Genomic DNA, 17296 nt, shown 5'->3' with positions numbered 1-17296 from the left:
TAAAACCTTTCCTGGATATCATCATGCAGTACTGTACACTAACAATATTAATCATAATAGTAACTAGCAGTTATTGAAAGCTTAGTCTATTCCAGGCAGTGGAATACATGGTGGATTTGACACCACAAGCAGATCATTTTTTAATAACTCATTATGATGCAATTATTTTTGGTATAATCTTGAAATAAAACAAGTAATACTAATGATACTAATGAAAAGAAACAGACATTGAACACTTTTTATTAAACTTTGTATATATAATCATGCCAGCCAAAATAATAATAACAAAAATAAAAACAATTAAATTCAAAAAAGGAAACAAGAAATCAATTAATATTTTTTAATTACATTACCGTATTCTAGGAAAAATAGAAACAAATAAATTCTGTAAGTTTCAGGGAATGATTTATACACAAAGCTTTCAGTTATACAATTTGTTATCAATAACCTCCCGCCCATCCACTATACAAATGCAATATTGTGAGTAAACTAAGCTCAAATAATTCTGAACCCTAATGATCTTCCTCTAGAAATGAGTACATGTAGCTGAGTCTGTCTATGTCCAGGGTCAATGGTATAATTGGCCGACTGTATAATTTCCATGTAAAATAAGCCATTTAAGAAAGACTGGGTAATAAATATGTGCAATTTGAAGCTTATATATGTATGATCATGTTAAAACTCAACAGTAACACAGCAATTGTTTAGAACATATTTCAGACCAGCATTTTTTTTTCAGGGAGGTATATTTTATTCCAAACAATGTTTAGAATTGCCAATGAATGGTGATAATAATTTTAGGTTGTTGTAGCTTTTAAATTCTCTACGAACCATGAACCCCCTGAAGGCATATACTCTAGTCCCATGATTGTACTAAGTGCTTTGCATTCATTAACTCATTTAATTCTCAAGACTATTAGTATTATCCCCATTTGACAGATGAAGCTCGGAAAGGGTAGATAGCTTGCTAGAGTTTATATTGAATTAGTGGGAGGCCAGCTGGGATTAGAATATGAACCCAGACAATTTCTCTGAGACTGCACTCATGATCTGGGTGGCTGCACTGTTTCCAAAAAACAAGCATTGGGGCTATGTAGAAATAACTTACATTTTCATTGTTGTATGTATAGCTTTTTTTCTCCTTCCTCATCTTTTTTTCTTTTTAGTTCAGAATGCATTTAGGAAAGCACAACTGATCTGAATTCCTGGTCTGGAGGGAGCTGCTATAGAAGTTGGGATGTGCAGCTCTTTCAATCCACATTTGAGAAGATATATTTCAATAAAGAACCTGAATGCATAAACCAGACTGATTTAAGAGCTATAAAAGAAACATTTTAAATTCTTCTGAAAAGACTATGAAGAGCACAGAAAGCAGAAGATACTAATAGAAAGTTCCAGAAATGCTTAGCAGGACAATTTAGTAAAAAATCACACAAACGACTACTTTTGACTCTCTGTGGAAGTCTCTTGCAAGTAAGGGAAACCATTGAGTTGTTGATATATTTTTGTTTTTACTTCTATAACCTAGTCATTAAAATGTCCCAGGGAACCTTTGCTCAGTGGCACACTGAGCTGGGAGAAGAAAAGGGTCTTCTTGTTCATCACTCACACACATCAACGTTTGGGAGTTGTGAATCAGGATGCTAAAAAAATTATTCTTTCCCTGACATAATCCCAAGCATATTCGTCATGCAAATAAAATTAGCTTTCTGTAATTTAATACAATATTGCTTACATACTTCAAGACAAGCTTCTTCCAGAAAGCCATTAAAAAAAAAACAAAAACAAACAAAAAAATGAAGCAAACTCAGTTTTGCCTAAGTCTCTTTAAATCATCACAATCTTTGTCTGTTGACCAGGTGTTCAATCGTTCTTTCTAGATTAGATTTTAAGGGCATTACAAGAGATAATGTTAGCTGGTCGATTCTGTTCCATATATAACATACCAATGACACACAGGACGGATGAGGTAAGTATAAGCAAATAGAAATCAAAGGAAAATCACTGATGTCTGGGTAGATTTTCACTCTATTTACACTGAACTACTCTAATACAAAACAAAATTTTTATTCGATGAAAGATATTGGGCTTCCAGTTATATAAAATACTTGATTCACTTATTTTCCTTTTTCAGCTGTTTTCTTGGGGCTCTGTAGAGAGCCACAAAGTTGTGGACTTCTCAGCAAAGGTGACACAGAATCTGCTTACTCAGCAAATAACTCTATCACAGGGCAGGAGAATTATCCTTCATGTCTGCAATCTCAAGGGCTGCCCCTCCTCCCAAACAAAAAGAGAAAGACCCCAATACTGCATAAAAGATATTTACTTTGTGTTATATGTAACTTTTTAAGTGTTAGTTTTTTTGCGATAAATACCAGGTTCTGGCTTGAGTTGAAAACTGTGTAGGTAATAAGAGCACAAGGGAGATTAGAAAAAGATAAATGCACAGAGAAGAGCTAGCGTTTATCTTGAATTAATGACAAAATTAATTTTTTAAAGCCCCAACTTGATGAATTAATGAGTGTGTGTGTGTGTGTGTCTGTGTGTCTGGTTTAAGTCTGTCTGGATCTCAACAGAAACACAGAGTATCAAGTTTTCTTTATTTCCACTAAAGATGAAACAATAATTGACAAATCATTTCTCAGAGGATTATGTTCAACACAAAGGGGTCATCCTGATAGTGGATATGGTGCAAATACTAGAAACGGTTACCTAGGAGAGCTGGGGAATTTCTCTTCCTGGGGCTGGGCTTGGGGTGAGGGGTAGACAGAGGGGGACTCACCTCTAGATGTTTTCGGTGCAATCTTGCCTTAGTGGATGATGAAGTTTTCAATCTTCTAAGATCCATTTCACCCTAGGTTTCCAAGATAATAAAGACAGAGCAAATCTCTAGTGCCCAGATAGGCCACATTTTGGCTGAACTGTATCAACAAGACAGTGTTTGCATTATCAAGAGACCTCTAGCTGGTATTGTAATCAAGGCAGAGTTGAAGCAACATCAAGTTCTTTTGGAATGAGGTTGAATTTAGTATTCACCCAGTGTCATTCTTCAGAGAAGCACACTTCACCCTTCCAAAGGAACACATTCATCTGGACAACATTCTTGGTCAGCAGGTATTATTATGATAATACCTTGAGTTTATTTAACATCCCCACTCCCTTTTCAGGAGAGGTCAAAGCCAGTTGGGCAGTCAGTCAACAACATTTATTGAAGTCTCTTAGTGTACAGAGCTGTGTATTAAATCACTGTCAGACACCAGCCAGCTTGGTCTTCGCCATACACCAGATGTATCTCTGGGGCTGGCAGCAATACTCCCACACACTCGCCTGCTCAGGGTTGCACCCGGTCTGTCTGATTCTGGCTCATCAGCTTTTATTTGCCTCTATTAACTTAGAGATGTAGCAAATCTCTCTACATACAAACTTGGAGATTTTTTCCCTGCAGATTCTGTCTGGGTCAGACAAGCCACAAATATTTTTTCTAGGGCTCAGGACGCTGAAGCTGCCCACGTAGTTAAAAGCAGGATGCAGAATGCTAACCTTAAGTGAAAAGGAGCAAAATGCCAAAATTATCTGAACATTTTAACCTAAGAAAAGGAGGAGGTGGCTTTTGGAGAGCTGAGAGTTTGTCCTCCCCAACCTGTTTTCCTGCTTCAGGTGGAATAGACACTGGACTTTGGTCAAACTACTGGACACTCTGCATTTTCCACAGGATAACAGGAAAGAGCGAGGTTAAGAGAGAAGGACTATATGTTGTGAAACATTTCAAATGACACAAGAAATATGAGTTGATTGTTCAAAAATTTAAAAACAGAACTAGGCCAAAGAAAAATAATTAAATATCACCAATAATCACTTAACCCAGAGTGACATCATTTTCACTTTGATGAATGTCCACTCAATCCATTTTTCCTATGCGTGTGTTTCTTCATATAAATAAAATTGTATTATTCAATATAGGACCATTTTATATACATGTCATAACATGAAACCATTTGTCAAATTTTAATGGGCCCTTTGAACTTCTGTATTTTCCTACATCTAAAGAATGCTTTTAGATTTCTAAAACTGTGCTCCAAGAAACACTGGTGTTAACTAAACAATATTAAAAATAATTCAGTTTTATGATAAATTATGAAATGCCACAATATAAATTTATTCTTTTTCAAAGATACCTAAATTATCTTGTATTACTTTTGTAAGTAAATTTTCATTCACTTTTCACATAAAAAAAATTATACTTTTGTGTTCTGAGGTCTACCAGTTGGTAATTGCCATAAATTTTGAGTAGCAAAGACTCTTCAAAACAATGGCCTAGATATCAATGTTGTAAGTTTCTCATGTGAAACAATTTCTAGATCCAGACCATTCAAGGGTGGTATGGGAATTTCATAATGTCATCCTGGGCCCAGGTTTCTACCAGCGGGCTCTCCACCAACCCTGGTGGGTGGTCTTGTACTCACAATTCTGGATGGTGCCCCCTTGCCATTCTAGGCAACAAGAAGGGGAAAGAAAGATTCAACCCTCATGTAACACATCTATTCATACTTTATTAAACTAAAATTACTTGCATGGTCACTGCTGGCTGTTAAGGAGTTTTGGGCATGTAGCTTTGGACTGAGTACCAATGTGCACAGATAAAAACGGATACTTTACTAAGTAAGGCCAGGAAATGGATATTAGAAAGACAACCTGCTGTCCTGCTGTCTCTTCTCTATTGGATATTCAAAAGTTTAAGAAAATTTGAGATGGAATATCACTCACTTTCGACACCTGTCAGAAAATTTGATTTAAAAATAATTATTGATTGAAATATACAAAAAATTTCAAAGCCTTATTTTAATCTCTTTGCATTTATTTTCCTAGTCTCCACTAATTGAATAATCAAGAATGGTGGTGCTCCAGCTCCATGTCTCACTATTTTAATGCCCATGTTGTAGGAGGCCCCATAGAGAATGGAGAGGGAGCCACAGCTATAGGTTGGGGACATCTGACAGAAGAGCCTGAGTTGGATGTTTGAGAACTCAGGGACCTATGAGCTCTCTCTCTATCTCTCTTTGAACCTCGAGAGTGGCAAGAAAAAAAAAGACATGCTTGGAAATAGTTTTGCCAAAATAAAACCAACATACAGATACTTTTTTATGTTTATTAACTTTGCTAGTTTGGGATATTTAATACTTAATATGAAGTAGTAATAACTTGGAATTCTATTTATCATATGCAAACCTATAAAGGGATTTAATACTAGAATTTCCTCAAAATAGTTTCTGTTAGAAATAAGTAATCAGCAACCTTTTGTTGTGATTTTTACTTTTTTACATTCAGCTTTCTCTTTGGCACAATGAAAATCCAGGCTTGCTTCATTCATTTATATGTTCTTTCATTGGGCAAGTATGTATTGAGCATTTTCCATGAGTTGTAGGTTGGCTTTTTCAGGAAACAAGTCTGAGACTGAGTTTATCACATGATGCTCATTAAGGAGCACCTTAGGACTGACCACCTGTGAAAGGGAGGAGAGGAATCAGAAGTAGGCAGAGGAAGTGATTGAGCTATGATGCAGGCTCAGCCAACCTTATGGCAACTACTTGGGATAGAATGACCATTCAGATTATCTAGGTTCAGGAGGGCTAGCCCTTTGAACCCCTTTGGCCGTCAGTCACTGGGTCTCCCTGGAAATGGCCATGATCTTGGACTGCATAGTTCTATGAGCGTATTTGTTATAGCAGCTTAGCTAAGAACTGAACAGAAGTACATTTCTCTCTCGTAAAACAGTCTGTATGGAATTTGTCTAGGTGGCAGGAGGGAGCCCAGGGTTTTTCCATCTTGTTTCTGTGCCATCCCCAAGGTCACTGTCAACTGCTCCATGGTCAAAGCTCTGCTGCAGCTATGGTCAGGTTTCAGACAGTGGAAAAGAAAAAGTTTAGAGGGGTAAAGCTCGTGGTCCTAAGGCCCAGATCCAGAATGGTGCACTCCTCCACTCACATTTTACTCTGAACATGGCCACACATAGCTGCAAGGGAGGCTGGGAAATGTAGTCAGATAGGCATCCACAATGCCAGTCACACTTCCATTACTGTTGGAAAAAGAGCAAATGGATTTTGGTTGATAATAGCAGTCCTTGTGACAGCAGCCTGCAATTCCACTTTATGTCTTCTTTAGTAGGTATTTTGGACTCACAATATGGAGATTTCTATCTTACAGACAGTAGCTCCTGGCACATCATAGATCAAACTTGCATGGTGAGAGCATTGCATAGAGCCTGGTGATTCACATGGCTGCATCGTGATACAAACTGGTGAGCTTTAAACAGACTCTTGCTTGGCTTACCCCCAGAGCCTCTGATTTCATAGGTCTGGGATTCGACCTTAGCACTGGGGTTTTTGAAGTTCCACAAATGATTCTCTGGTACTACCAAGGTTAATAACGGCTAGTTTAGCAGGAAAAATGAAATTCTGGATCAATTAGGCCTCTGTGTGTGTGTAAGTAACTTTCTCCTCATAATTTAGTTCAAGCAAATGATGGCTCAGGTGACCGAAATGTCCACAAAGGTATATCTGGCTGTTGATAAGACACGATTCAGAAATGAGAATGCAGCAACCAGAACACAGCTCTCTCTCCCTCCGCTTTTGTTTTCCCTCTCCTCTCCCTACATTCTTTTGTATCTCTTAGCAGTATTTCCTCTATGTCCTCTCTCCTTCAATCTTGGTTATGAAAGTAAGATGCTATTCGGCTAACCTCCTCTTTGGATCAAATCCAGCAGGAAGATAGAAGAGCTTCCTTTTTTCCTTTTTGGATTATTCATTTTAAATCAAAGATGTCATATACACAAAAGAATGTATGTAATGTAAATATGTGATTAAAAATGTAATAACAATACCAAGTCCTATCTACTCACCACACAGGTTAAGAAACAGAGCATCATTGATACTTTAGAGACCCCACTCTTTGCCATCCATTGCACCCCTCCCCACGAAGAGCACCACAGAAATTGTAGTTCATGTACAGCTTACTTTTGTGCTGGTTTTGACTTTATCAAAACACAATCATACCATATATATCCTTCTAGAAGTGATTCTTTAACACTTTGTTTAATACTTCAATCATTCACATTGATGTGTCTATTTCTGTTTATTTCCATTGCTGTATAGTATCACATTGTATGAATTTACCTCAATCCATTCTCCATTCTCCATTCCATGGACCTTTGGGTTTCCATATTTTTTGCTTTTATTACTAATGCCACAGCAAACATTCTTATATGAGTTTTTTCAGGGTATTTAACTAAGAGTGGACTTACTGGGATCTAGGGCATAAACTTCTTCGAATGGTTTTTAGGGTCTGAGAACTAGACAAACCAACTTCTGGAGTGTTGCACTGATTTACATTCCCACTACCAGAGTAGGAGAGAGCCACTGCTTCTCCATCTTGCCAGGACTCAGAAATCTCAGAAATTTAAATTTTTATCAATCGGTTGGGCATAAATCTTATTTTATTATGGTTTTAACTTTTACTTCTCTTATTACTAATTAACCTGAGCATCTTTTCTTTAATATGCTTATTAGTTTTTTCTATTCTTTTCAGAGATGTCTATTCATGTCTTTGGCCTCTTTTTCTATTAAGTTGTGTTTTAGTTTATTAATTTAAATATTCTAGATACTCTTCTCTGTCAATTATATATGTTGCAAATATCTTTTCTCAGTTGGCAGGTTATTTTGGTATACAGAGAAATACTAAACTGTAATGTATTTGAAGTCATCTAACTTTTTTTAGTGATTTATACTTTTTGTACCTTGCTCCAGAAATCTCATATTCTGTAGTTATATCTTCTTTTATAGCTTCTTCTCAATAATTTAAAATTTTATTATTCTCATCTAGATATTTAAACCAGCTATAATTAATTTTTGTGAGTAGTGTGTGGTAGGAAACCTTTTTTTTTTTTTGCCTAAATTGATACACAATTTTCTAAGTCCATTTATTAAATAATCCAATGGTGAGTGACCAGTTTTACTGTCTGTAAAATGAGTATGATACTAGGACCTGTCTATATTTGTTATCTATTTCTATGTAACAAATTACTCCAAATCTTGTAGCTTAAAACAGCATTTATTCTCTCATAGATTCTGTGCATGAGGAATCTGGTTGCTCTGGCTCAGGTTCTCTTTCACGACTGCAAACAAGGTATATTGATGAGAACTGCAGTGTCATATGAAGGGTCATTAGGGAAGGGTCTTTGTCCAAGCTCACTCATGTAGTTGTTGGCAGTGTATAGTTCCTCAATGGGCAGTTGGACTAAAGGCTTCTATTCCTTTCTACCTATTGGCAAGAAGCATCCCTCATTTCTTTGCCATCCAGCCCTCTCCACACGTCACCTCACAGTGGCTTCCTTCAAAGCAAGTGAGTAAGAGAGTGAAAGAGGTCACCCCAGATGGCACTTACAGTCCTTCTATAACCTAACCTTGGAAGTGACATCCTATTACTTCTGCCATATTTTATTCCTTAAAGGCCATAATCTCTTCCTCAATAAGTCCAGTCCCCATTCAGGGAAAAGTGATCCCACAAGGAAGTGAATAGAAGGAGGCTGGCATCATTAGGAGCCTCCTTAGATGCTGTCTACCACACAGGTTCATAGGCTTTTTGTGAGGATTCAAAGAGTTAGTATGTGGAGAGCATTAGACCAGCACATGGAGTACAGTAAGTGCTTCAGTTAGTGTTTACTGCTATTCTTTTGAGATCTCATAGCTGCACTTGTTTCTCATGTCAAGTTTCCATATATGAGTGGCTTAATGTCTAGGCTCTATTAGGTCTTTTTGCCTCCTTTACTAACCCTGTGGCAATACTTAGAATTTCAATTGTTTTGTCTGTATCATAAGTCTCAAAAGCTGGAACCTCTTTTTCAGGGTGTTCTTGGCTGATCTTGACCCTTTGATCCTTCATCTACATGGCAGAGTACAGTTGCCCAAAGGTTATGCTGGAGCCACATTTCTCTGCCTTAGGGAGAGGGAAAGCAGGGAGTGAGGACAGTGCAACTGCTTTCCTGGAAACATGAGGGGGTTTCTGCTGACAGAAGGCAGCATGAATGAGGGTGGGATCTCTATTCCAGTCCTCACCCACAAGAGACCACTGAGGGGGTCGAGGGAGGCTACGGTAGCCTGCAGATTCAAGTTTGTTTCCCAGCAACACAGTAACAGAGCATATGTGCACCCAGTGCTGTGGGGTGGGAGTGGCATTCTCTTCTACTTGTTTCTTGTCCTACTACTCCAGAGCTAATGGAGGTGTTAATGGCCAGGTGGTTGAGGAAGGCTGGAAGAACAACCCCTGGATAATAAGCTGACCCTGAAGAACTGGCTTTAAAATTTTAAATGAATTTTAAAATCCTAAAATATGGAGCTGATATAAGATTCACCTAAACAAACAGAAAGGAAAAGTTTATTTCAAAAATTTTTTTATTCCATCCTAAGAAATGATCTCAGAGAAGACTTCAGTTTAACCCTACCTATAAAATCAAAAAGTAGTAGAGAACTAAGGATCACTTAATCTCTTCTAAATGTTTCTGATTAAACACAAATAGGAAAGCAATTAACATGCAACTTTAAGCCTTGTTTAGAAGGACATAAACTTTCAAAATAAATGCTTAAGAATTTTGGGGACTCAGATTTTCAACAAGTGTGTGCAACATGTATGAACATAAACAGCTCAAATGGAGATTTGTGTTGGAAGCAGACAACCTTCCTCACAGCCTAGCATCAGGAAATGGTATTCAAAGAAATGATGTTCTTTGTTTTGAACAGAAGTTGCTCTGGTCTGTGAAGTTATCTCCACAACACTAACCATGTACGAGAAAGCATAAGAGGGAATTATCACAATTACACTGGAAAATATTTACTCAGCTATTTGAAGAACTCTATAGTTGAATCTTTGCTAATTAGATTCACCACCTAATAGCTATTCTTAATTCATGAACAATATTTTCAGAGGATTTAATGATCTGGATAAAGCACAAGTGCAGTGTGTTGCTCACACATTTAAATGACTCCTCAAAAATCAAGTGGGGAGGGTCTGGGAGATTTGAATCACCCAAAACTCATTTGGCCTGTCAAATCAGAACCTACCCTTGACATTTGTATTTCTGCCCTGTCAAGTCATAAGGACTCCATTTTATGAAAATGATTTTGGGGGAAAAAATTTATGTACTATTTTATAGTTACATGGAGTTACACCAGTCCAAATAATTTTCCTTTAATTGGGTTTGCTGGAGAAAAACAAAGGGAAGGGAAGGACTAGAGAAGAGATGCATCATTATATATAAAATTTTTATTTATTTAAGATGGGATTTTCTTTAAACTTTTATTAAATTTATCGGGGTGACATTGGTTAACAAAATTATATAGGTTTCAAGTGTACAATTTTATAATACATCATCTTTATATTGCATTGTGTGTTCACTACCCAAAGTCATATCTCTTTCCACCGCCATGTGTTTGATCCTCTCTACCCTTTTCTATTCCTTAAACTTTTAAAAACCTACCTCTACTTGTTCTTATGAGGAAGAATAAAGAACCAGAGAATTTTAGACAAGCGCAGAAAATTGCTGCCTTCCTACAGACTGTGGCCTCCCTGAGGTCAGCTTGTTGTGTCTTGTTTGTTGCTGTCTCTCCAGGGGCTGGATGGAGAGGGCCTATGAGGAAATGAGCCATCATCTCTTTGCTGCATTTAATAAAACTTTAATACTCTGTAGAGGAGAGAGAGTTTGTGTATATATCAAAAAAAAAGAGTCTAGATAAATGAGTTTTAATTAGAGCAAAAGAGCTTTTTACAGAGAACAACTTTCCATTTGTCAGAGGATGGAACAATGGAATGGGTAGATTACTGAGTTATAATTATCAATAATGCGCCAATTTTATAAAATAGCACAGGGCTCCCTCTCTCCATTTGTCCAGAGGTTATCAGGAAGGAGATGCTATATGTACAGGTTGTCCTAAATGGGTGGTGTGGCTGCACCCGCTTCTTTCCCTTGATCCTTCTTGATTGTTTCATTTTATGTGTAGATGTCATGTGCTTCCTATTTCACTTTTAGAACTAATAAAATATTTCTGTCTTGACCTTCTAAACATCATCAGTTTCTCACTTCTTATGTATTTATAAAATGTGTCACCCATGGCATTTTTATGCTAATGTAGTTGTTAATGGTGCTAGACTGGAAATATTTCCTTCATCACAAACAATTTGAATAACCCTCCAAGATGAAAAGTTACCAATGAGATACACACACATATATCTACATGTTTGTTTTATATAAAGTATATATGTGTGTACATATCTTTTATATCTATATCTATCTGTTATTTTCTAATTTCTAGGATTGATTAGCTTATTGTTATATTAGCTGATAGGCAGTGATTTAAGAGTCAATTGAGCTAAATATTCTGATGGCCAATTCAGGTTTTTTTCCCTGATCATAAGAAATTACTTCTCTCATCCTCCACTATGTAGTTTAATGTACTACACTGAAATAAACTTATTGTCTGGATGACTCTAATAATAAGTTAACCATTTGTTCCATATACAAATAAACAAATAGCATCATTTGATGGTCTGATTGGCCACTTGAACAGTCTGAGATGACTAAGACATAGCTGTAGAGTGAAGGTCAAGGTAGCCTGTTCTGAGATTTTATTACTAATCTAGGAAATGTTCTTTCATCCTATAAATTTACATATAATTGTGTAAAGATATAGAAGAAAAATAAAATGATGTTTACATTTGGAGTTGGGGTTTATGGAAGGGTTTTCTGTCTTAATCTGGGTCCTCTTTAATGTAAAATCCCCAAGAAGGCAGCCTGCTGTGTTTCTGTCTCTTCTCCCCACAAATCCTCATTGTAATTATTTGTTGTCCCTCAGCTCTGCATGCTGAAATCAGTGCTGGCATGGCACAGTCAAATAAAGCACGGGTACATTTGGCAGGGGCTGGGATGTGAATATACACACTGCAGAAAGGCCAGATGGGTCCTGCCACCTGCCACTCATGGTGCTGCTGTTTGTTTGGGTCACTCCTAACTTTGGGGGTGACTGGATGTGGCTAAAGAGAAAATGCAGTCTGGTAAAATGCTTTGACATCATGAAGGTTTTGGTGTTTTATCTGGTTATTAAGTTTCTTTTGTGACTATATTCTTAAATATTTGTTTCTCAAACATTCATTTTTAACTCACTATAAACACTGTAATTTTATGTATATTATTGATCTTGTAAAACAGTCAACAAAAGTCTAGGAGTAGGTTTTGCCGAGTAGTACACAGGAAATGAAAAGGAAAAAAATACTAAGTGTGTGATTCCTCAGATTTTGCCCTCTTTTTCTGTAAATCTTGCTCAATTTTTAGTCATAGTAAAATTCATGCTGTGGAATTCATTTTCTTTGGTTGACCAAAAGGGCCTTTATCAGAGAGGATTAAAACTAAAAGCTACGTGATGAGGCTTAAGTGCTGGAGCTGTGGAAATTTGAGGTTTACATGACACTATTCATGTTAACAGTTGACCTGATAACTCAGATGCAAAGAAGCCAAATGAAACTTCAAATACGAGAATGTGCTGTGAGGTCCATGCCTTACTAAAGATCTCCCACATTTGATTTAGAGACTATGAGCAATTAAAAATCCACATATTCTTCTTGAGATCTAGATACCAAGTAGACTTAAATAATCATTTTTTATATAAAGTATATTTTTATTAACATAATAATATGCCATTTCAACAAAAGTTGAGAAAAATATCAACAATATTCTTGGCATCTAAAGGTGAAAATGTGAAATTTAGGAATATATATCACTGTTTTTTCTCTTTAGTCATTGATAAATTCTTGAATAATTTTCTCCTCTTTTTCAAAGAGTTTTATTTAATGTGAGAAAGGCCAAATAGTGTATTTGAACCATCTGTACCACAAATGTGTTAAATCCAGCTTTGCTTGAAGTTACCGAGTCTCAACTCAAAAGTACCGACAAAAGTGATGTTTTTTAACATTCTCCATTTTTAATGAACATGATTATTTATTCCTGGAAAAGTAGCAAAAGTGGAAAAGTGTCCTGTTCTGAAAATGAATTCAATATCTGTGTGTATGCTGCTGCTGTCCAACATGTCGAGTTTTTGTTTAAACAGATGAAGGCAAAATCCTTAAGCTCTCTATGACTGTGAATACCAAAATATGATTTTTAGAACACTCATTCCCAAGATGCTAAAACCTATTCCTTAAAAAAAAAAAAGTTTTGTGGTGAGTAAGCTTGGGGCTCTTGATGTTAAACAAGATGAAAAGGGTTCCTTTCCTGCACTATGACTGCTCAGAACCAGCAATGTGCTAACACTCCTTGTGACTACACAAAAGGGAGTCTTGGGTGACAATATTCCCCACACACATCGGCCAAATAATTTTTAATGTCTCCTTCCCCACCTAGCCTGTTGTGGTACTCCCATTGCAGAGAACATGCTTTGGGGAAAATAAATGCGTGTGCATTTCTAGACCACAGTGCAATCTTACCTTGAAGGATGTAACATCTGTTTTATTTTTATTTTCACATGTTTAGTGTGTCATGGTCATCCTTAAGTTCAAAACTAAATTTCCACAGAAATATTGGTAGGATCTAGACATTGCATTCTGTTTCAGTTGTGTGACTGCAGGTCTGTGGAATCTCAAATGATAGATCTATGTGTGGATAGAAATTCTTAACATGGAGGAACTCTCAACTTAACTGAAAATCAGCTTTTTCACTAAAGAAGCTTCTTTTTGGAATTTTCTTTAAATTACTTTTCTGAGTTCGTGTATGTACTCTATGATTTATCAGATATCTTTCTTAGGCTTTTGAACAGAGAGGAGAGAAAAACAGAAGCGATTTTAAATACAACTGTGTTTGACTTTTTAAGTAATAGTTACATTTCTAAAGAGATTTCAGAAGAAATTGGCAATAACATATTTTGAAGTTTCTGGGAAGACCAAATAAAATGCCCTGGAGATATAGTGTAGTGTAGTAAGCAACAACTTGTGAACATCAGTGTGCATTGCTATCAAAAGGCATGACATAGTTAAGATTCTTGCCTATAATAAGTGTACCTTGAGTTGAAGATGATATAGTCAGCAACTTAGGAAACATGCCTCAGTGAAGATCAATTTGGGATAATCATAAGCAAAATAACTGGTGGTTTATGAAAACATATGAAAAGACTAAAAAAACAAAATAAATAGCATGCATCTGCTGACTGTTTGCTGTTGCCCATGTGATCTCCCGAGTTTGATACCATCGCCTTGCACATTTAGTTAGGTAAACATGATGCACAGATGCCCAACATTTCTCCGGAACTAGACATTTGGCATTGCTAACCAAAGATTGTATAATTACTAAAGTGACCAACTAAGGCTCTGATTTTATTTTTAAGGGTTTGCTTATTACTTCTTAACAGTTTTATTGGGTATTATTTCACAAACATTCAATCTCAATGGGCAAGTCTATATGTACAGAGCTTTACCAGGTAATACTGTTAAATATACACTCTGCCTCCCTCATGCACAGCATTTTAAGTAAGCTCACAGAAACAGTGCCAGAGAGAGACATTCAGATGCCTGGAATTTATTTGGAAAGGGCTCTCAGGAGAAGGGAATTCATGAGGGTGTGAAGCAAGACAAGAAAGGAGAAGAAGCCAAGCGGGGGTGTGGTCCTAGGTAATAGCCAAGACTAAGAATAAAGCAGGCTAAAGGGATGTAGAACATTGGACTAGAGGGAGCAATTTTAGGTTAAGGTCCCCCTTATGAAGTGACATAGAAACAGGGACCAGATAATGTGAATATTTGGGTGGAGAGCATTTCAGGCAGAGAAAACAGCATATGCAAAGGTCCTGAAGTGAAAGCCTCTTTTGCATGTTCAAGGACCAGCAATGAAACCAGTGGAGCTAAAATAGAAGGAACCAAAGAATAGTGGAGGAAAATGAGACAGAACAAGTGTCCAGGGTGCAGTTAGTGCAGGACCTGGTAAGCCATGGTAGAAAATGAGATTCTACCCTGAGTCGTAGGGCACACAATTGCCTGCATGGTCCTTGACTTTTCATATGCCAGTCTTGTCATCTGTAAAATAAGATAAAGGACAAGATATTATCCCAAGACCTAAAGTTTTTTGATTCCAAAATGATTGACCTGGTATCTCATGCCTTATTCTCCTACCTGTCTAATGAGGATGGGTTGCAATTAAGCCTGCAAAGCAGTTAACAGGCCCTTTGAATTCTCCTCAAAGGAGAGCCCAAAGCATTGTTGTAAAAGATAGTTTTTAAGAGATCGGTGGCATTTAGAAAGCAAGTTGAGGAGCTTGGTATCCCAGGGACTGTGCCAGCAGTGCAAGGCAAATCACAGGCATGGTTTTCTTCTGACCATGAGCTTCAAGTGATTGCGTAAATGGAGGTTCACACCCATTTGTTTGATTTTAAGGTTAAATGGTAGCAGAAAGATATGAGAAGGCAGAGTATTTTGGGTTGCCTTGTGTAGAATGTGTGGTCTAGTGAAAAGAATAGAAAGACTTTAAAAAGTGAAAGACTTTTTCACTTACTATTGGTCTTCCAATAGTGTAAGAGAAGTGAATCTACTGGGAGAATGAATTGTTAGATCCCATACTATGGGCACTGGGGTAGAATTTAAGAAACAAGAAACATAAAATAGCTCATAAAGCTCTTGCTTTTTAATGCAAGATTACAGTTGAGGGTCAAGATTAGTATATAGCAAGATCATGAAGCTTTTGTAACATGATGTTTTGTATTGAGATATAATTCACATACAATAATGTTTATAGTTTTAAAATAAAAACTCAGTGATTTTTACTATATTTTGAGACCATCACTACTATCTAATTTCAAAACATTTCCATCACTCAAAAAAGAAACTCCTTGCCTATTAACAATCTTTTCCTATTCCTACTACCCCCCAACCCCTGGTAATCTACTTTGCCTATTTTGAACATTTCATATCAATGGAATCCTACAATATATGGCTGTCTGTGTCTGGCTCTTATTATAATTTTTTATCATAATTTTTGAAAAAAATAATAAATTTGAAAGACTTTTTCACATACTATATTTTTTCAATGTACATTCATGTTTTAGCATGTATCAGTAATTTATTCCCTTTTATTGCCGAATAATATTCTATTGTATAAATATACAATATGTTGTTTACCCATTTATCAGTTTGTGGACATTTTAGTTGTTTCTACCTAATGGCTATTATAAATAATGCTGCTATGAATATTAATGTACCAGTATTTATGTACACATTGTTTTCAATTCTATTTTACCAGCTTTATTGAAATGTAATAGACAATTAGTTGCCTGTATTTACATTGTACAATTCAATGAGTTTTTTTAAATTATAGTTGGCATACAATAATATATTAGTTTCAGTTGTACAGCATAGCAATTAGAGATCTAGATAACTTCTTAAGGCTGAGTAATATTCCATTGTATATATGTACCACAGCTTCTTTATCCAATCATCTATCGTAGGACACTTCGGTTGCTTCTATGTCCTGGACTCTGTGAATAATGCTGCTATGAACATTGGTGTGCAAATGTCTTTTAGGATATGGGTTTTCAAGTCTTTGGGGTAAATACTCAGTAGAGGGATTGCTGGATCATATGGTAGATCAATTCTTAGTTTTTTGAAGAAACTCCATGCTGTTTTCCATAGTGGTTGTACCAATTTGCAGTCCCACCAGCAGTGTATGAGGGTTCCTTTTTCTCCACATCCTCTCTAACATTTGTTATTACTTGTCCTGTTGATTATAGCTATTTTAACAGGTGTGAGATGGTATCTCATTGTGGTTTTGATTTGTATTTCCCTAATAGCTAGTGATGGTGAGCATCTTTTCAAATATTTGTTGGTCATATGTATGTCCTCTAGGGAGGAGTGTCTGTTCAGGTCTTCTGCCGATTTTTTGATTGGATCGTTTGTTTTTTTGTTATTATTGCGTTGTATAAGTTCTTTGTGTATTTTGGATATTAGGCCCTTATCAGAGGCTTTGCTAGAAAATGTATTTTCTCATTCGATTGTTTGTCTCTTTACCTTGTTGACAATTTCTTTTGCTAAGCAGAGGCTTTTTAGTTTGGTGTAGTCCCATTCATTTATTTTAGCTTTTACTTTCCTTACCTTTGAGGTCAAATCCATAAAATCCTCTTTAAATCCAAGGTCCTTGAGTAGTTCCTATGTTTTCTTCTATGTATTTTATTGTTTCAGGTCTTATATTCAGGTCTTTAATCCATTTTGAGTTTATTTTAGCGTG

The sequence above is a fragment of the Pteropus medius genome, unplaced genomic scaffold (assembly GCF_902729225.1).
Source record: "Pteropus medius unplaced genomic scaffold, Ma_sr-lr_union100, whole genome shotgun sequence".
NCBI lineage: Eukaryota > Metazoa > Chordata > Mammalia > Chiroptera > Pteropodidae > Pteropus > Pteropus medius.
Note: the sequence above shows the minus strand (reverse complement) of the source record.